This window comes from Oryzias latipes, chromosome 4 (assembly GCF_002234675.1).
Source record: "Oryzias latipes chromosome 4, ASM223467v1".
Taxonomy (NCBI): domain Eukaryota; kingdom Metazoa; phylum Chordata; class Actinopteri; order Beloniformes; family Adrianichthyidae; genus Oryzias; species Oryzias latipes.
Window position 1 is genome coordinate 25,965,791 of NC_019862.2, and position 22,128 is coordinate 25,987,918.

The following is a 22,128-nucleotide window of genomic DNA, read 5'->3' on the forward strand; positions in this document are numbered from 1 at the left end:
GTTCATCTGAAATTTGTCTCCGAGTTGAAGGTGGGAATGTTGATGTGGAATAAGTCTTCCCCTATTTCCCATCATCCCTTTGTTTGCGTGCTTTCCCACTATCTTATAGCTTCTCAAAACCCCAACCTACCAATACCAGTGCAACTAAAATGGAAAGCGATATGGGAGCTATCCAGCCGTACAGTTTGGCGCCAGGTGACACCTCAGACAAGGAAAATGAAGACGTTAATAAATCTCTTTGTCTGCAAGTAGATCCATTGAAATAGAGCAGAGTAGGGTGGTGTGACCCACAACTGTGTCCCTGCTACAGGCTTTTTCCAACAGCTTTCTTTTTTATCTGCTCCTGATTCACAGTGATTTGAATAAACAAATACTCAGAAACACATTTTTAAACTTCATTTTCTTTATATGTGTCCTCCGTCATGCAAAAAAATGCCACAAAAATATGTTAAAAATACCCAAAACACAATTTTCATTGGGGGGGGGGGTCTTTAGGAGACTTACATCTAACATATGTTATGGAGTGACACATTTATGGATCACACCATATGCATATCACATCACAGTTCACCAAACTGGCCCACCTGGCCTACACTTAACATTTGTGTGGAACAAAACCATCTCAACGAGAATGTGGGGCTGAGCTGGATACGCATTTTCTGAGTACTTGTTTTCCTGTTTTTGGGAGAAAGGGAAAAAAATGAGGCTCTTGAATCAAATATTAATTTCAAAAGCTTGAGAAAAAAGTAACCTTCTCAAATCAGTGACCTTTTTTAACGCTCTGGTTGAGTCTCTTCTTGGTTAGACGAACTGCAGTGAGTTTCTTTCAAGTGGAACCAGGAAAGAAAACAACAACAGGGCTACAGATGTTGAGGTGTTTTGATCCTGGCCTAGTTTGTTTACCTTGATGCCTTAAACAAAACTTTACCTTAGTCTGGAAACTAATTATGTAACACCGTCAGCTGTATGAATGAAATTACTGTATTTTCCGCACTAGAGGGCACACTCAAAAGCCAGTCTTAAGTTTTTGAGAGGGTTAAGTAAAGCTGTGAGGCTCTTACTGGATTGTGGTCCATAGGAAAAAAGTCAGAACGGGTTTGTTAGTGTGGAGCATTGCAGACAGCTAGTCTAGCCTCTTATCATGCTTTAATTAAGTCTATACATGACAATTAATCATAGTCAGCCATTTTTACCCACCTTGCAACTTCTTTAAACCTTGCTTTCTGACTTCTAAGCTCTGCCAAAAAGACACCACATCAACCCATCCCTGCCTCCATTGTTACCATGTCAGATTTAGATTAGATTTTTCACAAAATTATTCCACTTTTTAATAAAGTCTTAGAAAATCCTGCTCACTTCTACATGTAAAAGCTCCTGAAGGCATACCCCTATTGTCTCAGGTATCCAATGAATCAGACTGGACCTCAGGGTTGACGAAATGTTTTTGGTTGACAAACCTAAGATATATATTTTTTTCTCTGTTACTATTTTTCTCAGTCCAGGATACAGATGCCTTACTTTTTTTTAAAAGTATTTTTCTTATGCATATCCTTTTTTTTCTTGTTTTTTGTAGATTTTGCCTCATCTTTTTTAATAAGCACTTGGTCAACATCTGTTGTTTTGAGATGTGCTCTATAAATAAATTTGACCCGTCTCATCCTGGGGCTCATTAGTAAACCACCTGCTGCTTTAAACAGAAAATACAACTTACATAAAAGCACATTTTTAGAAATAAAATATATCAAAATCGTTGACAATAATGTTGTTTTTTGTAAGCGTAGACTTGGACGCAAAAAGACCCTAAAATCTTTTCAGAAAAGTTCATGTTTTTCTTCAGACACATGTTTGCTCGTCTGAATTCTTCCTTTCTCCTCTATAATATGTCCCCTACAGGTAGCTTCAACAAAATGATTGAACATGCTTTAATTCCATTGATAGGAGTTTAATTTGGTTATCAGAATAAGGCTTCCAAGCTAAATGCTGTTATTGTTGCACTTCTGATTAACATACCAAGTAACATTACGGTATGATAAAAAAAAATTACAAACTTTACAGTTTGCCTAGTCCTATACTACTTTGCTACACCATTATACTAATACAGGGGTGGCGAACAAGTTTGACACCAAGTTTTTCACTGAGAGAGTCAAGGAGCCACACCACACACTGACCTGCCAAGACGTACACACATAAACACGGAATTAAAGGCGTATTATTTTCCATAAAACACTCCTCTCCCTACAACACAGCAGCAAGTATTGTACTTGTGTTTACTTCAAGGAAAGTGTCCAACCTCAATACACACATCAAATGCAGCTTAGCCAGAGTTAACACAGCGACTTCCCTGGAGGTCAGATACCCCTTCCACACACACAGGCACCTCTCTCTCATCTCATACACACACACACTCTCTCTCTCTCTTTTCTCTGCCTCTCTCTGACACACACAACTACTCAGTGATGTGCAGTGAGGTTGATGGCTGGTGAGTCTGAATCTGAAGTCCAATTATCCCACTATAAAAACGGAATATTTCACCATTCATCCAACAGTATTTAACTGGTAATTCTTTGTATCTCAACATTCCTCTTTCAATGACCTTTACACCAACAAATCCACAAACATCTGGACAGAGCATCCTTGTGTCTGTCTGGTGTCTGAGTACTTCACATTCACAATAACACTAACCAAAACCTAGCAGGAACTGCATAGTCCCACTCCCTGTTTGTAAAAATATAACAATTCTAACACGTAGATTTCAAGTATTTATAAAAAAACTGAATTATAACATGGTCATAGTCCTCTACAAATAACAACTTTAACTTATTTTAGTTTTGCCGGCAACACATCTAAATTTCTTTCAAAATAAATCCCACCCTGTGTCAAATGAGCCAAATCAGATAAAGCATTTTCTACATGGATGGATGGATGGATGGATGGATCTTAGGGGCTGAGGACGGGGCTAATCCCCAGGTCGCCATATTATTATTTATTATATGCCATACATTATTTATAGATCATATAATTTGATTTCCTGGATTGTTTTTTTTTTTACATTTTGTTTCTCACAGTCGAAGAGTAAATATTATGAACATAACAGTGTCATGGCGTCGTGGACGCGACAGACCCAGTAGCTGTTACCCGGAAGTAACTCTTCTTCTCCAGGACTAGCTTGAAAGTGTTTTATTTCCTTGAGAGAAAAACAGATTGTTTCAAAGAGCGTGAGTGGAGTAATCTTCGGGTGAAGATCTGACGTCACCGGAGATGTGAACGGCGAGGACTGGTGGAGTATTTGCAGAGGGCGCGGCGTGGAAGCGCGGCGGTCCGTGGATCCAGCGACGTGGACGTAGAGGACGGCGGAACCAACTTGAGGTAAGGCGTGGGCGCCGAGGACGGCGGAACCAACTTGAGGTATGGCGTGGGTAGCGAGGACGGCGAGACCAGGGTGGAGAGGAGCTCTGGACGAAGGAACCAGCGTGACCAATGGTAGGCGGACCGGAGTGAGTATAACAAACTGGCACTGGATACTGGTGAGTAGAACCCTTATGAAGGGAGTCAGGATGATCGGTGATGCAGGACAGCTGGTTCCAATCAGCAGAGCAGGAGCAGGAGCAGGAGGGAGGGGGGAGGTGACTGACAGGCACCGTGACAAACAGACCTCTATCATATTTTTTAATAGAACAACTTGTGGATTCAGCTGTTGCCAAAACCTATTTGACCCACCGTGTGTCATGTGTTTAGGTTATCTTACATATTTTTTTTCCTATGTTGCACTCAGTGAATGATGTTCCTGCTGTAGTTCAGTGAAAATGTGAAATAGGAAGGCTGATCTTCACGCTCTGAACTGCAGCTGTGGTTCCGTATTTTCATTACTACTGTGACTTTCTGTGAAATGTTATTCTTTTTTTCAATCAGACATGTTTCTTTGACATAACACAAAAACGACACAGCTTCCATCCTTCTTTATCCGACGCTCGCTCCATCCTGTGTAGGGTAAAAGAGATTGCTGGAGCCTATCACATCGTCTTGAAATGACACCCTGGAGGGGTTGCTATCAAATGTGGGCAGACAGTGACACTTACATTGACTCCTGGAAAGGATTTCGATTCATCTGTGAACCTATGAAGCAGGTTTTTTGGACTATTGTAGAAATGCACAGGGAGAAGAAACAACCTCCACACAGAAAAGACCCAGCTGGGATTTGATTATAGAAATGTAATTCAAAGCATTTTTCATGGAGTTATCAAAGTCCTTTATGTGTGTAATTTGATTAAAACAGCAGGATCTGGCACACACATTTGCTTTGTCATTGCACACATTGTTCAAAAAGTGTCAATTTGGAACCAAAAATGTCACTTTTCACTGTTTCTTTATTGCTAAAGAGAAACTTTTGAGAATAGAGAACGTCAGTCTTCCTGAGGGGTTTAAACCCCTTTATGAAGTGGTCATTAGCAGGGAGGAAACTCCAAATCCTTTTTGACATTTTGGTGGTCTGGACTATTAAGGTGAGTTTTACCATAAAGTCAAAGAGTAAATACGTCAGCAGAGACCTTTGAAAAGCAATCTGGAGCTGTACGTTCAGCACTTTGGTCCAGTTGTCAATACATTTTCAATCAGGACAGTTGTCAGTCTTTCCAGGAGTTGACACCTTTGCCAATTTAATCCAAGGTCAGACCATGCAACCCTAAGTGAAACGGAATCACAAGAAACACACACCAACCTGCCTCAGCAAACATGCTGAAAACCCAATAACATTCTTGTTGACAACTTGCAACCTTTATTGCTAAAAGAGCCATTTGGGTCAGTTTCCTACTAACCAAAACCTAGCTAGAACTGCATAGTCCCACTCCCTGTTTGTAAAGATATAACAATTCTAACACGTAGCTTTCAAGTATTTACAAAAATACTGAATTATAACATGGTCAGAGCAGTCTACAAATAACAACTTTAACTTATTTTAGTTTTGCCGGCAACACATCTAAATTCCTTTCAAAATAAAACCCACCCTGTGTCAAATAAGCCAAATCAGATAAGGCATTTTGGGTGGGTGGATGGTAGATTTAATGTTTTACAATTATTTTGCTCAGTTATCTGACATTAAAAATGTGAACATAAATGACAACATTCAATAAATAACCAAAATTACAAACCTATGTATTCGAATAGTTTGTATTTGGTTTTAAATGTAAAGAACCGCAATGGAGGGATAAAAGAGCCGTGTGTGACTCCAAAGTTCCAGGTTGGAGACCCCCGAACTAAAGTATTAAGAGAAAACCAACTACTGTAGACCATTTATGATCAGCTTTTTAACTATTGGCTGCACCATGTTTGTCATTTTCATGAAAAAAAGGTAAAATGTGAGTACTGGGAGTAAAATGTTTCCCTGACTTAAAGAGTCATCACACTTATGAATGTTAAATGTCTCACTTGTTTGACAAAATTGTGTTTGTCATCTTCTACAGGAAGGGCTGTAGAGTAGTGGTGAGCGCTCTTGCCTCATATCAAAAACGCCCTGGTTCAAATCTAACCTGGTTCCTTTCTTTGTGGACTTTGCATGTTCTCTTCATGCATGTGTGGGTTTTCCCTCGGCATGCCAGCTTCCTCCAACAGTCCAAAAACATGTTTCACAGCTTAATTGGTGAATCTATGTCACGTGGTGTGAATGTGGTTGCATGTCAGGGGTGTAGCCCACCTTTGCCCAACAGTGGCTGGGATAGCCGGCAGCAACCCCACGATCCCAGAAGATAGAAAAAAAAATATATTTTTTACTCTAATAAGTTAGATTTAAAGAAACAGAAGATGTTTGCAATGATTGTATGTGATCTAATAAACAAAATGACAAATGCATTTTTAAGTTTTTAAATATTATGATTCACTTTCTAGTCAGGGTCAGCCATTCAGTGAACTATGGGTTTATTTAAAGTTAAAGGCTCTGTTGAAGTGTGTTGAGGGTTGCTGTTGCATTGTAAGGTGCATTTTGTATAGTTCTCCTGCACATGTAAACCTTAACTCCACTCCAATCAGCTCCAGCTTGATCACTGCTGTATTTGGGAGCTCTCAGATGAAAAGGGAGGGAAGTGCCAGAGAGACCAAGGCCCAGAAAAAGGCCTGTTCACGGTGGGAAAGGCATGTTCAAAGGGCTCGTTTGGCCCCGACGGTACCAGCACACATAGCTCATTTGCCACTGCAATTCTATTTTAACATGATTTCAATTTCAAAGAGCCTTCTGGCTGCATTAGCATTTGGCAGAGATAAAAGAACAGTAAAGGAAGGGTGGAAGCGAAGAAACGAAGAGGAGAATGGAAAGAAAGCAGAGCAAACACTGAGCTTCTTGTCTTCATACTGCCACTGAGTTTTCCAAAACACAAGGCAGAAAGTTCTTTATAGCCACAAAGTAACGCTTGTGTGCCCTCTTTATGCACCCAGACAGAATACAAAAATCAGGTAAATCCTAAACCATGTTTGAGTACATATGAGTTCAGGCATACAACCACTATTTATTAAGGAGGAAAATGTATATATATATGTATAAATGTATATATATATATATATATATATATATATATATATATATATATATATACATTTTTCTTTAAGCAGCACCTCCTTAATAAATAGTATGAATATATATATATATATATATATATATATATATATATATATATGTGTGTGTGTTAATGTTCGGCCGTTAATGTTAGGTTGGGGATCAGACTGGGTTTTTAGAGCCAATACTTTTTGTTTTTTTTTGTGTAATGTTTCTTGAAGCAATTTCACCCGGTTGTTTGGGTGCTGCCTCTTTGCCACATATTTACACTGATATTTTACAATCTATTTGTAATATTTTACTTCCACATATATTCTAGTTCAAAACCTTAGTCATTAACCAAAATCAACAGCAGAAAGAGCTGTGTGGTGTTTTGGAATTGAAAATGTTTTTTTGATGGAGTAAAGGTCAGCTAATTGCTTTTAATGATGCTGCTACGTGCTTTACTTTACTGATTTTTCATTAAACTTTTATTAAACTGCTGACCTGCCTCTATTTTTTTCCATTCCACTTAGCCCAAGAAACATCCTTACAATACAATTAACTTCAAAGAGGTTTCCACCACACAGCAATATGACGTTATCAGACTTCCATTTACTAAAATCACTCACTTCTCGCCATCATCTGCACGTCTGGAGACGTCCATATTGTAGCGTTATCTCTCATGACTCGCTTTCTGCCATTCCATTTTCCCTCCTCACACTCACCGCACCACTGAACCAGATGCCTTTGATGCCATGCTACAAATCACACATTTAGCTTTTCATCAATATTTCATCTATCCATCCTCAGCTGCGCTCTCTCCAGCTCTCTAAATCAGCCCTGCTGGAGGGGGAATGAAGAGGATATTTGGAAGTCATTTGCTCCTGAGTGGGGAGGAAAATCTGAGCAGGTCAACATCAGACTGAAATATACTTCACGTGAAAATGTTGGGAAAGTTCTGAATGCAGACTCACGGGGATGTTTTAAATGCAAATCTCCATATGGTTGTAGCATATGTGTTGGAGAGTGAACATGTTGCACATAAAATCCTATTAGCAAACAACCATGGTTGCTCAGTTATGAATTATTTAGTCACGCAAAAATGGATTTCAAACAAAGAAGTGGAGGGAGGAGCACACAAGTTGGTGATATTGTGCAGACCTTGTAAAGTGAAATAGACCAGTGACTGTAAAGTTGTGGCAGGGGAAGGTGTAGATGGCAGAAGATGGTGGTATGTGAGATGTCTCTGGTAGTGAGGAAGATGAAAAGGACCAAGCAGAGGATCAAGTGGTGGAAGCTGAAAAGACAGAGTGTTGTATGGCTTTTAGGGAGGAGTTGAAACAGGCTTTGGGAGATTAGGAGGTTCTTCCAGATGACTGAACCACAGCAAAAGTGATCAGGGAAACTGTGGAAGGTGTGTCATCTGGAATAAGGAAAACAGAAAAGCAGTCTTGGTGACAGAATGAAAAGGTTCAGAGGAAAAGGTTGGCTAAGAAGAAGTAGACCACTAAGAGGACAGATGTCAGGAGTACGGAGAGATGCAGCACAATGTGCAGGTGGAGGTGAAAAGGCTAAACGAAGAGGGTATGAGATCTTTTTTGACAGGTTTAATGGAAAGATGGAGAGGAACTTTAAAGAGCTGTGTTTGTTGGTGTAACCTTTCTGTGCCCCTGCAATGAATTGGAGAACTGCCCTGGGTATCCCCTGCCTTTGCCGGACAGATGCTGGATAGGCTCCAGCAACCCCGTGGCCCTGAACAGGAAGAGTTCAGTGGAAAAAAAATGAATAAATGACGACATCTTGGGCATGAGACTTGGACTTGAGTAGCATCTATATATCAGGTGAAGGAACTTTACATGAAAAGTCCAGGTGAATGCACATAAATGTGCGTGTTGGCCTTCTGTGTTCAAAAGTCTTGCGTTCACGTGTAGCAACGCACATTTTTAAGACTACGTTTGAACAATTGAACACACTTTAAAAAGTTAAACAAGTCGAACTTTGACCAGTGAGGGACTCTGATTTGGTAGAGACATATGATTAGCGTTCTTTTGAATCAAGGAGAAAATGATAATTACGGTTTCTGTCCGGCTGGAATCATGACGCCAAATCTTTCATATATCTGAACACAGCTATAAAATGAAAAAGCCCGGAGGAAGATTCGCAAGATTTGCACCACTTTGACATGTCACACAAAGCCTCTTCCAACTGTGAGTACATACTCTAGTATCAGGTAGCGACAGTCTAATGTGAACACAGTATTCTGAAAACCCGTCAAGAACCCTCATTCAGTAGGTTCTTGAACGTGCACCACTTTCACAATGTGTAGGAAGCATTAGTGTGTCCACATTGGTTTGTTAAAGGGCTTATTTTAAGAAAGGGAACAATTCATCCATTATAATATTACATTTTAATAGCCATCAAGAGAAAATTAAAACATTGAGATTTCATTAATCACATACAGAGACACTACTTAATATTGAAATTCTTTCCCCTTTACCACAGGCTGGTTTTTTTCTTCATACTTTTATCTGTAATCCATTCTCCACTCTTTTCCGAGAAACGGGTAAACTCCACCTTCACTCAACGTTCTTTACAGTTGTGAGCTCTCAAACTCAGCTATAGTGAATTTAGAGTCAGGCATGACTGACAAGGGCATCGCTCTTGCAAATCCTTGTCATGTCTGTTATCGAAGTGTATCTAGATCATAAAGGTTTTGCAGGGGTTTTTAGCACAAACCTTTAGGAAAATAAATACAACTTTGGCAGACTGCAATAAGACTCAACATGGTCGACAAAACTCTGTGAACTTCTTGTAATTAGGGTTACCTGAAGAGTGATCTCTGATTGATGCTGCTTCGTATACGAGGAAAGCTGGTCAGGTAAATGTTTATTATCTGGGAAATCATCTAAGACGACTTTAGCCAAATGAACAGATATCTGATGAAAGATTTATCATTTCATTGGAAAGTCAACAGCTTGAGAAAGTCTAGACAGCCCAGCATTTCATTTAGACCATAAATTGTTACAAATGTTATATTCCAAATGACCACATTAGGGTACCACCCCACTGAGAAAATACTCAAAATGTAGGTTTACACTCTGCACAGAAAAGATTCCAATAAAAAAAATGCAAAGCTGATTCCATTTTCGAAAATTCCTTGTGACTTATTGTGAAAGCGATTCTTTTTCCAGCAGTCAGCCGAGGAAGCAGACATGAGAGCAGCGGAGCAAGGATCCAGCAGGTGAATTCTACCGTTTTCTTGAAACAGGAAGGTTTATGTTTGGAAGGAGGAAGGGGATAATGAGGCAGAGAAAATGCAAATGGAGCCAAAGGAAACTTGAAGTGAAGAATGGAAGACATTTTTTTTTTCATTATAACACAAAGCACAAAAAACTTGGGCGGCTGTAGCGCAGAGGAAGAGCAGACAACCTCTGTTTGGAAGGTCGCTTGTTTGGTTCCCGCTTTGCCTGCCCTTGTGTTGAAGTGTCTTTGAGCAGGACATGGAACCACACATTGCTCCTGGTAGTGTGGCTAGCTGCTTTGCATGGCAGCTCTGCCTCTGTGTGTGCATATGCGAAGAGGGCTTATGATTGTACTTTAGGGCTTATTAAAAGCAGAAAAACCCAACAGAGAGATTCTTGTTTCTGTCCTTTTGTTCATTGCTTTTTTTATTTTTGGTTTTCTATATATTTTTTATTAATCTCCTTCATTTAAACTACAGGTGAGCCTTTGGCACAACAGATTTATCATCAGATTTATCACTTTAGGCCTTGAGGGCCTGTGTCCTACATGTTTTCAAGCTAACCTGCCATTGCAGCTTCTCATTTGCAAACACACCTGAACCAGGTAATCAGCAGCAAGTGGGGCCGGCAATTCCAACACTCCTGGCACAGTGACCTTATGAAACGACTGCCAACATGTTTTAATTAAAAAACAAAATCATCTTTAGCTAACTTATCAAGACAAACCACAACAATTGAAATGAAACCTTTTCATATTGCACTTTTTTCGTTTCCCCGCTGCATATTGGTAAACAAAATTAACAAATATTGAATACAGAAAGAAAAAATTTAAATCTAAACTCCAAAGTAAGTGGCGGCCGCCAAAACAAAGCAAATCTTTTAATTCATCAAAGGCCTCATTAACTACATTAGTTTTAGTCACATCCAAACCTTTTTAATGTGATTTTGTCATTAAAATAAAGACACCAATTCTCGATTTAAGAGGATTTCTGGACTAAAGCAAAACCAACGAGAGCCGTGAGCGGAAAACTGTAGAAGGGGTTAATCTAATTATTCGACTGGGCGGCATTCACTTGACGTCATCACATGCAGTCACACTTCCTAATGGAAAAGATGAAACAGTCAGTGGCACCGGTGCATTCACGTGGAATAATGTGAGAAAGACTGCTAAAACGGCAAAGAGCTGCTGTGTAATCAACTGCACGAAGAGATCTGGGAAGAACCCAGGCAGAAGTTTTCACAGGCGGCTCAGAGACGGGGACTTGCTGCATGGGAAAATCTTTACTGTTTTGAATACATGCAGCACTTATTTTACTAGGATTCTGATAGCAAACACGCAATAACTGCACAACAGGCTCATTCCGTTCTGTGGCATGTAAAAAAGCACATGGAGGACGTGTGTAACATTTACACAAGAACCTCTACCTCCAAACAAAACCCATTACATCTGATTAAAAGTAAAAAAAAAGTACAACATGAGTGGAAGGACCTCATGTTTAGTCACATATTTTAATGTATTGGGACCATGAATATGCCGTTTTTAGTTAAAATAAAATAAAAACATTGGACATAGTTCTTGTAGAGTGCCAGGAGTTGATTAGAGTTTGCCTCAAAGTGTTGACACGCAATAAGCCCACACCCACTTCCTCATCACCCATCTGTTGTGATGCTTACAGCCCTTTACAACCCCAAAATTACATTAGCGGTGCAGCAAAAATGGTGAGTATTATTGGAGCTATACATCTCTTTTGAGCAAGATGCCAGCTCTGATGAGGAAAACAAAGACGTACCTGGAAGTATTCACCATTGCAGCTACTACGTCACACCTACATGCTTTTTCAAACTATGTTTGTGTTTGCTCTTGAGTCACAAAGATCTGAAGAACCAAAATAATCAGAAATACAATTTTTATCTCCATTAGGAGAAAAATGTCACAAGAACACATTTAGAACACCAAAAACACAATTTTCATGGAAGTGGGTCTTTAAAAGGTGTACTTTCACTGATCCACACTACCTATAGTGTCTCTTCAAACAGCTTTTCTTAAACACTTCTTAGCTCAAGAACTGTCCGTAGCAAAGGCGTTGTTTGCTAAATGAGGCCGCACATCCGATGAGCTGTTGCTTATGTGTGAAGAACCGCCTAAAATAAATGCAAGTGTCCACAATTGTGCTTATTATTCAGTCAGTAATTTCATTGTGGTGCCATAATTCCTGTGTGTAATTACAGGTGCACCGGCTGAATGACAAGTCCTGCTCATCCATCTTCAGAGACGCTCGGGGGGGTTGGCAGCTCAGCACTTTCTCCAACAAGCAGATACTGTGAATGCACTGATGAATGAGATCACGGCTGCTGCACTCACTTTATTAGTGGACAGTAAATATTTGTAATGGCTGGTATTGTTTTTACCACCACAAGTCCCAAAGTGCTTGTCTAAGAAGCAACGGCACTAAGACCATCATGAGACACTAATCCCTGTTTGAAACCATTCTAATGAACTTCCATCAGGTTGGTTAGCAGCTCCCAGAAGGCACAAAGGAGCTTTTATATGCACTCCCTCTACGACCAAAAAACAACTATTAAAATGCTAAAAACGTAAGATGTGGTCAGAACACAGATTCTGCATCAGAGCTGCACTGGGTATGATTCCTAATCCATCACAAATATGAGGGACATTAATTCAGCCTCAGTCTGCCGACTGCAACGGATTTTCTCTCCACAGTTAGTGCTGTTCATTCATGTGATTTCGGGAGAAAATCCTGCATTTGCAGAAAACGTCTCTGCAGCCCGAAGCCTAATCTTTGCCTGCTGTTTTCAGCGGAGTCAAAAGCATCAGCAAGAAGGTCTGGCTAATTGATCCCCTCCTCCTGCTAAACTGGTATAGGGCCCAGTGAGCACATTTGAGAAAATAATTTCTCAAAAAAAAGAAAAACTAGATAAGACGCCTGTATTGTTTAATTTAATGTACTTTTATTTTACTATTCTGGTCCTAATTATTTAAAATGTACTGAATAAAAGATTATATTGAGTACAATGAATTATTTAAGTTATTACAGTAAACTGGAAAATGTTTTTTTTAGAACAGTGTTATCTCTCACTTTGGGTGAAGATGAAAGCTAAAATGATCTCACTAAAATGTTTCTTTAATAAATAATAAAAGTAAAAAGGAATATTAGGCAAGAATATACAATAAATATTAAAATAACTATGTATGTACTAATGAGTTACAGCTTTCTCATCCATTGTCTTAATCTTAAAGAATCAAGAAAAATGGTAAATATTTACGTATATAGCACTGTACCTTCTTAGAAGGCCCGAAGCAATGTGGAGTTCAGTGTCTTGCTCAAGGACACTTCGACACATGGAAACGCACAGAGGGAACCAAACATGCAATCTTCTGTCAGAGCACGATCGTCCTACCTCTACAACACGGCCACCCCAAATGGAGATTCTCGTATTTTCAAAGATTAAAACAAAATTTGAATACAAAAAACCTATTAAGTACCCATATTGCAAATATTTATAAAATATCTGCTTAAGTATGAAATAAATGGCACAAAAAGAACAGCCGTGCCACCCTGGACACACCCAATGACATCTGATCTTGGAGGCAAAGTGGACTTAATTTTGTGGATTAGACACCGCCTGGAACCAGGCGCTGGAAGTTACTGCATCCAAACAGGGGCACAGTCCAGAATTTTCCTGTGCCAGTCCAATGTTTGGGGCGTTGGGTCAGGAAGGGCATCTGCTGGCATCTGAATCCAAATCACTAGTACAAATTGCGGGGCAATGGTGAGCCTCAATGAGAGCAGCCAAAAGAACCCAAAAACAATGAATATTGCAAACAGAAAAGTACTGATAAAAATGTATGCAAAATTGGATTTATATATTGCTGAAAAATGCCATAATTATAATTAAAAGACCACTGGGAACACTTTTATAACAGATCAAAACACGATTGGAGTCTGACTGGAGTTAGAAAGTGTGATGACTGTCTGCATCTCAGAGATATGCACCAAATTTTCCGACATTAAAAATTGTCTTTGTTTTCCTGTGTAAAAAGGAAAAATGGGAAACAAAAAAAGCATCTCACACAGAATGTGAGCCATGATTGTGAATTAAATAAATCTTTGCAAGGGCAAACAGGAGGACGACAGCTACAAAACAGGAGAATAACAGAGCTTCCCTCTGTCAGCTCGATTTACAGACACTTTGGTGTTTGTCATGTCTCTTTACCAATATGTACTCTGAACGCTCCCTGGACACACAAATTCTGCTAAAAGAGATAAAAAGACATTTGGCACAGGAAGACAAGCGCACGAGGTGTGAGAGGGAGGAGGGGAGGAAGTGTTAGAGAACAAGCCACGATAAAGAAAGTGAGGAGGAGAAGAAGAGAGGGAGCAAAGTTGTTAAAAACTAAGTGTGAGAAAGTGAGAAATGACAAGGTGAGGACGTGGCAGAGTGAAGCGAGGAGGATCACAGGCAGACAGGGAGACAAAATGAAGTCACAACAGACACTAACAGTGCAGGCTCTGGAGCGGGCCTGTCTTTTTCTCTTTATTTTCATCACTACAGAAATCGCTTCTTGTTAATAACTTTCATCTCTGTGCCTTCAGGTTGCTGACTGGCTTGTTTACACAGACAAACAGTAATTGGTGGAAAAAAGAACAATGCGCAGTCATGTACAGACAATGATTCCGTCTTTGTCTTTGAGCTTTGGTTTGCTACTCATAATTCAGCTTATCAGCCCTCCGTCAGACAGCAACAGGCTGTAATTATTTTCCCTCTTTCACACTGCCTTTCTGTACTGCCTCCATGTGTCTTTTTTCCTGCTACGCTCATCTGTGTGAAAGAAAATGACGCGGTATGCCTCTACATTCTGTTTAGAAATGGCAAAGGACCAGTGTTTTCACCGTAGCCTATTTGTGATTTTTCTGCACTTTTTTATTGATAAGCAGGAATATGGGGTCATCCTCACCTGCCATCGTTAGCTGTAAAACCATGACAATATGAACAATTTATATGTATGATTCTAGTCATTTTTACTCTTAAAATCTCTGTATTTTGTGTTTGTCCTGTTCATTTACAGCATAGGCTGTGAGGTGAGGCAGCGCCGAGTTCTGCCTCATGGCAGATTGTGCTATCCCAGACAAACTGGATTCATTCTGTCTCTTTAGCTTACTCAGCATATGCTAAAAAAGTAATGCTTTATTAAACTTTTTTTTTTTTTAGAAATTGTAGACATTGTTATTAAATGTCCTCACATTTCATTTAATTGGTAATGTGTTTCATGTTTGTCTATTGTTTATTAAGTGTTTGGGTCTTCCATAAAGTCACATTGAAAAGACACAAGGTGAGGCATGCAGTAGCTCTTTCTCAACAAAAAGGGCGCTTGTGAGCTCATGTTTAATCTTCAGTGGTTAATAATAAAGTTAGTTATTAAATGTTCTAAAAAAGGGCCAAAGTTCTATATTATTTATTCAGATTGTGACGTGATAAATAATGGATGACCAACACTTTTCATTGAGACGAGGGAGGGACTTCTAAGACTAAAAGAAGATAAGGAGGACTTTTACGCTATAGTCATGAAAATTTTAGCCCAGAAAGAAAGGTGTTTGGACTTCATTTACAAGTAAAGCTATGGACACACTGGGCATGTGACCTGTGTTCAAAAAAACGTGCTAAACACTGGTTCTTGATTGCACATTTACCCCATGGTGTTCATACTTTTTCTACTGTTTACTTACAAAAGTCTCCCATCAGTTGAAAGAGGTTTGGTGTAAAATGTTGAAGTGGTATAAATCTCACAAATCTTCCTTCTGGCTTTTTCTTTCACAGCTTCATTCCAGTATCTGAAAGAGTTGGTGCTGTAGAATTCCAGCCGGGCACAAACTGGAATTATTCAATTCTCCTCCATGATCAATTTTCAAACGGTTGACACCTCCATTAATTAAAAAAGGACACCATCCATAGGTCACTGCAAAATCAGAGTTCCTGATTGGTCAAAGTACAACCTGGCTTAGTTTGCAGCGCACATATAATGGTTGCGTGTTTTGCAGAAAGCGTAAATGCGAGAGTTTCGAACACGGAAGCCTGACACGCACATTTACGTTTGTTTACACAGACTTTTCATTGGAAGTCGCTGGTTGCCAAAGGTGATGAGAACGTAGCTTCAAGTTTAAACCAGTGTGCCAATTCTGTGTGTGTGTCTTTTGTGTTATTTTGTCTATAATATAATCAGTGGCATCCACTTTTGTGATTTTTGGGAGTCATACTGTTATACATTTTACATTCTTCCTTGGCCCAATGTGCTAGGTCTGTAAAAAAAAAATGCTGATATGAAACACAATCAGTAGTTGGCAAATATATTGGGTTTGTATGTTTGCAAATCTGATTCTGAAAGAGTTGGTGCCTCACCAGACACAAACCTCACTTGAAGTACAGTACACAGCTCACATACCAAAGAAAGTATGCATGTTAGCTTTTAAATACATAGGATTGACAAGTACTAAACTGTCTCTGGGAGGACAAACCAACATTTACCCTCATTCATATTCTTGACCAACAACATTTTTACAGTCAGGGAAAAAAGCTGGCCAAACTTATTTTAGGAATAGTATAGGTATACAAAACGAAACACCATCGCAGGATGAGAAAGAATGTACCAAAGTTAAGAGACAACGAGGCACTCATGAGCCCAATTTTCTATCACTATCTCTGCCTGAAAGTGTCTACTGGGGAGTATTTGGGGTAATGCTTTCACGTTGTCATATTCTGATTTACTTTAGATTGTGCCATCTTTAAGCATCATGTACATCAAATTGTAAACACAGCTTGTGCAAATCCAACCTTAGGTATTTCATTGTTAATGTGTGTGTCTCCTGTGTCCTGGTATGATGCTTAAATTGTTTAGCTTCTCCTCACTCCTCACTAAAGTTCCTGTGCAGTCAGATAGATATCCTTAGGCATCACTTCTGATGAAGAAACAGCATCCAGAATGAAATCATCATTGAGATGTAGCACTCCCCGCATACATTCTCAGAAGTTATGAATTACAAGTACTTTTCTGCATCTTTCTATCTGGCTTTTCCCCTCTCTCATACCTTCTGTTACTCCCTCTGCTTTTTGATGATCTGAGAAGTAGTGGCCAATGAAAGACAAAAGGTAAAATAGGTATGGATTTTTCTCACTCACCCAAGCATTCTTTAGATGATTAAGTAGTTCATCAGGCAGAAATATAGAATTCTTCCTGGCATGCTCATCGACCTATCCTATAGATACATTAAAATGTCGGCAGGAAATCGTTGCAGAATGCACCGCACTACAGATAGACTGCGAGCTTCTACAACTCGATTGATCTCTGCTGCATTTTTGTTCGCTTGTGTGTTGAGGAGGGTGGGGGGCCCAGGAGCCTCACTCAACTCACATCATGCATTTGTCACTTACAGAAAACCGTGGACGGGATTCAGCATAACACTGCAAACCTTTCACCTTCTTTTCATTTAACAGTCGTTTTAAAATCCGAAACTGTTTTTTTTTTTTTTTTTTTTTTTACTGCATAAACTGAGATAATTACTCAAAATGGCTCATAGGTGAACTGCTTTTGTTAATTAAAAAACTATTTTAGTTTTAAAAATATGATTAAAAAATGTCAAAAATAATTACATATACAAACTTTACTGCTTTGAAGGAATGACAAGTATTTCAAAAACACATTTAGAGATTTTTATGGAGCAAACTAGAGGAAGAACAATTTGCGTCAAATGAAATGTAAAATGAAATGAAGGGCTTACAAGCAAAATAATTAAAGCATCTAATTGTAAATGACTGCCAAGTATTACCTTATAATTAAACTTTGAAGAATTTAAAAAAGGAAACAATCTAATAAAACATATTATGCTTCAAATATTTCACAAAAAAAATACTAATTACTTATTTAGATTCTGTCTTTTTTAGCAACACACCATCCAAGCCTTAGCAGTATGTTTCCTGTTCTCAACAGAGGCCGTTTGATGAAATCTTTATTACAAAGTAGTGATGTTCTGATGTAAATTTTATCATGGTGTCAAGAGCAATGAGACAAGAGAAGAAAGAGGGACTCAAGAGACGGGGACGGCCAGAGAAGCTCATGATTCTTTCATCAGCATTATGAGATGTGGATGATAGGAGTCACCTAAGAACTAGCAAAGGAGAGAAACGTTGGACCTGATCCACAAATGTTGGTTTAGAATAAATAAGGTTTTGTGTTTCCATGTTTTATGTCCTCACATTCACTTCATGAATGTTAACTTTAGTAGGTATAAGAGAATCCTCTTTTTCACTCATCCCACTGAATAAGGTCCAAGACTCAAATTTGGTTAAAAAAAACATCATAGAGGAAGAATAAAACTAGAGAAAGTCATTGCAACACAGAAAGAGGCAAGCTGACCAGAATCCTGCACACATTAAAGACCCACTCCACACTTTTGGTAGTAACATTTTCCTGATGGAGGACAATAAGAAAATCAAGTTTAAAATTGCATTTCAGAGTATCTTTTTTTTTTTTACTACTTTTTTCTCAGTTTGATGCCACCAAGTCTGAAGTTTGATATTAACTCTTAGAATAACTGTCAGCTCTTCTGCAGAAGTTGTTCCTGTCACTGCATGTTAACTAGCTAAGCTGTGAAGGGTATGACACAGTCCCAGGCTGTTGGCTGGGACAGAGCACACACTGGGTCCCTCAACAGTCTTCTGTTCATTCCTCAAGCCTCACACATGCATATAAACCCACAGTGCTGCTGACTGCTGTCGCCATGGAAGCAATCTACAGTGGAGGATGCAAGTGAAATTTCTGGATTGTCTGATGTTCAGGAAGCATGTCCCAAACACTGCGCCTAAATCAACTGCCACTCAGGATCATTGAGCCATACTTGTTGCATTTAAAACATTTTAAATTAATGGATAAACTGTTTCTTGCAAATCCAAACAGGTTAATTTCTTGTTTGAAGTTAATCACATGATCACATTTTCTTATAAAGAGTTGACAAAACTTTGTAACCAAAAACAGAAATATTACATCTCTGGAAGATGCAGACTAATCACATGAAGAGGAGTTATTATGTTGTTGGGTTATTTTTTCATTCTGGAAAGAGCACTATTCCCTTTTAACTGCAGATGCAACTTGTTTACTTGAATTTGTCAGTCATTATTTAATGGTATTTTACTCAGAAGACAACAGATGTACTGGACTTCTCATAAGAGGGAAAAACACACATCTATAAACTTTTATGTTGACATAAAAGACAATAGTTTATTTATTTATTCCATTTCTCTGCACCACACAGAGTTTTTTCTCAGTGCCCATCCTGCTGCCATGAAATTTTATTTACCATTATAATAATTTAGTGAACATAGATAAGTAGGCATAAAAAATGCTCTCACAGCTCCTACTCAAGAGCGCTTGTTTACAAAATATTAATTAAATAAACATATTGATAATGGTGTTGTTTTCATTGATTGTTGGGCACGTTGTATGCAGATTTATGACAATATCTCAAATTAAATTCTGAGAATTGCCTTGTATTTGTAGGTTCGTACACTGCAAAGAAAGTAGATATTCATGTCTCTCGCACCTAAAAGAGAATTTACAAACCTACTGCATACAATATTTTGGTGTAGACCTATAAAAACAGCAAGCGGTTAATGTTTCTGCTCATGCACACCATCATTTATGTAACAGCAGATCCTCATGGACAAGACGAAAAAGATCAAAACTCAACTGTCTTTTAAAAAGTTATGCAGCAAAACACTGGATGGTTGCAGGTTATCCCCTACAAAAAGGATGAGTTCAGTCAGTCTTTTCGCGGTTTGCTAAATGCCTTGCTAAATGCTACACAAAGTCACTTTTACCGTGTGCCACAGGGGCCGCAGATGGAGCCCTCAGTATTGTTCTGAGCAGAAATATGCTGATTTTTCTCACCAAAACACACATAAAGTTAAAACAATAACAGATGCAACCATATAAGAGACTTGGACTGAGTATTCCTTGCATTCCAAACAGGAAGTACCCACTGGCTCCAAGAAGCCAAAACCCCATCGACTACTATTGAAAAATGAACAGCTGTTACTCAGTCATTCTATTTGTCAGAATAACCATCCTTGCTTTGCTACTATTTTTAACATGTTCTTGTTAATCCTAGTTTTTTTTTTTTTTAAACAATATTGTGTCTTTATGGCAGTTTATTCAAGTTATAAACTGACCAATTAGATGTCTCAGTAAAAGCATGTGGTGTCCACCAGGCCCCACCTTTAACATTCAAAACATTTGATTGACAGATTATCCCCTATAGCACTTTCAGTGGTAAGGGTGTGGACTTCTAACAAGCTCACTCCTGATTGGTGAAAGTCGTTGTCATAGAAATGTTGATTCAGACTGACTCGGATCGATCACTGCTTAGTGACGTCATTCTAGCTTCAAATGGCCCAGTCTGTTTCATGGAAAAATGGCAACTGAATTGCCTTCATTTGGTTGGAAGTAAGCTGCTTTCTATGGGTGACATCAAGCTCAGTCCAGTTCTCGCATACAGTCAATGGATGTAACTGAAAATTGTTTTGGTGAGGCAAAGGAAAGTTAAGGCTCTTTTTGGTTTAGTTTGCTATTTGGAAAATCCACTTGCCACTCAAAATACAACATCCCTAATTATGAGCACATCTGAGCTGTAACAAAATAAACCAGCTAAAAAAACAAAAACAACCCCCCCCCCCCCTTGAGGTGTCATGACTAATAAAGCAATAAACATCAAAAAGCCTCTTGGAACAACCAAGGTTTATTTTAAGCTGTTATACCTTTAAGAGTCAATGAAAATATGTTATTGTCTGCAAAAAGCCTCTGGTGGTTATTAGATGATCTGCAAGATTATGTAGTTACTGGTATTTGTCAAATTCCGAAAAGAAGACGGGGCTTGGTTATAAGTGTGTCATTATAGTCGTGTAGTGAATCTAAAGGAAAATAATATAGTTTTAAAGCTTCAGGAGATAAAGAAATAATAATAGCTATAACATTTAGCCCATTTTTGTAAAAATGCTAAAAACAAAGCATACATGCTATAAAACAAAGTTCCAGTACAGTTCTCTTTTTTCTTTTAGCTTTCAGGACTGCTGGGAATAATCTGATGTAAACATGAAAAAAAAATATGTGTTGCAATTGTTTCTCAGACTATGATTTGGTTTTGTTAACAAAAAATTGAAAAACATAAAAGCATAAGAAATGTTCTATGTAATTTTCATATTGCATGGGAGACATGCTTCCAACAAAGATGTTGCATATTTTTAGTAAGGAGAAAGTGCAACTATATACAGTTGCACTTTCTGATGAAGGTATCAAGGATATTGTAATATCCTTCTTTTTTTCCTTCCCTATTCCCATCTTTTTAGTGTCTGTGAAGGATCATCTGTTGGACAGTTGTTGAGACAGACTCTTCGACCTCCTCTCAGACAGACTGACTGAATTTCTTCCTAATTTTAAGTTTCCTTCTCTGACTATTAAGGGAATTGTCAAATGCATTAAAAGTCTCTCACATCTCCCATCATACAGTCTGCTATGGCAGACTGACAATTAAGGGGTGAAAAGTGGATTTCCCCATAACTGCCATTTAGTTTGTGGACTAAATTCTTTAGCTGAGTAATTAAAGACGCCTTTGATCTCTTAACTGAGTCATTTTTTCTTACAGTGTCAGTTAATTAGAATCAGATCTAATCACTGAATCTGTGTGTTCTGCCACACTTGTTTGAAGTTCAAACGTCAAAAGCTGCTAGTGCCCGATTTATTTTTTTACCATTGTTTTTTTCTGAACTACTAGGTAGCCTTATTTTTTCAAAAAACAACATTGTGCCCCATAAGCTATAGGTTCAAGTTTGCTCATTGATGTCAAAGTGATTTTAAGGGGTACACGGCACTCTGTCAGAGGGTCCGGTTGGGTGTTATTGTGAATACTAATTTGTCTAACATGTAGTGGTGTCAGACTGTATTTTTTTTCTTTTTTTTTCCGCGTTACTGACAAGGTTGGAGTTAGCATAGTCACAGTAACATTTGTTTTAGTGGCATTAGTCTATTATTTTATGTGCTGGAAACAAGATTAGGAGTTGTAGATGCTAACCTTGTGTCCGAATTCTTTCACTACCCACGACATGGTACACTATATATAATGCGCTCGCCATTTTGAATCTACAATCCCAAAATCCAGTGCCCTAGAAATTTCCCAGAAGGGTCTGTGAAAAACCAGTGTGAATCGACGCTCCCTAGATTGACAAATATAGACCACAATGCAATGCGTTTGAACAATTTACGGTTAAAAAGCGATTTTTTAAAAATTATTTTTTATAAACTAT

The 22,128-nt window shown here is 38.6% G+C and overlaps 1 protein-coding gene across 4 annotated transcripts in view; it reads right to left on the minus strand.

The window, feature by feature from the left end:
* Positions 1–22,128, minus strand: part of nlgn1 (neuroligin 1) — a 368,401-nt gene that overhangs the window by 251,572 nt on the left and 94,701 nt on the right. The gene's annotated exons all lie outside the window — the stretch shown is intronic.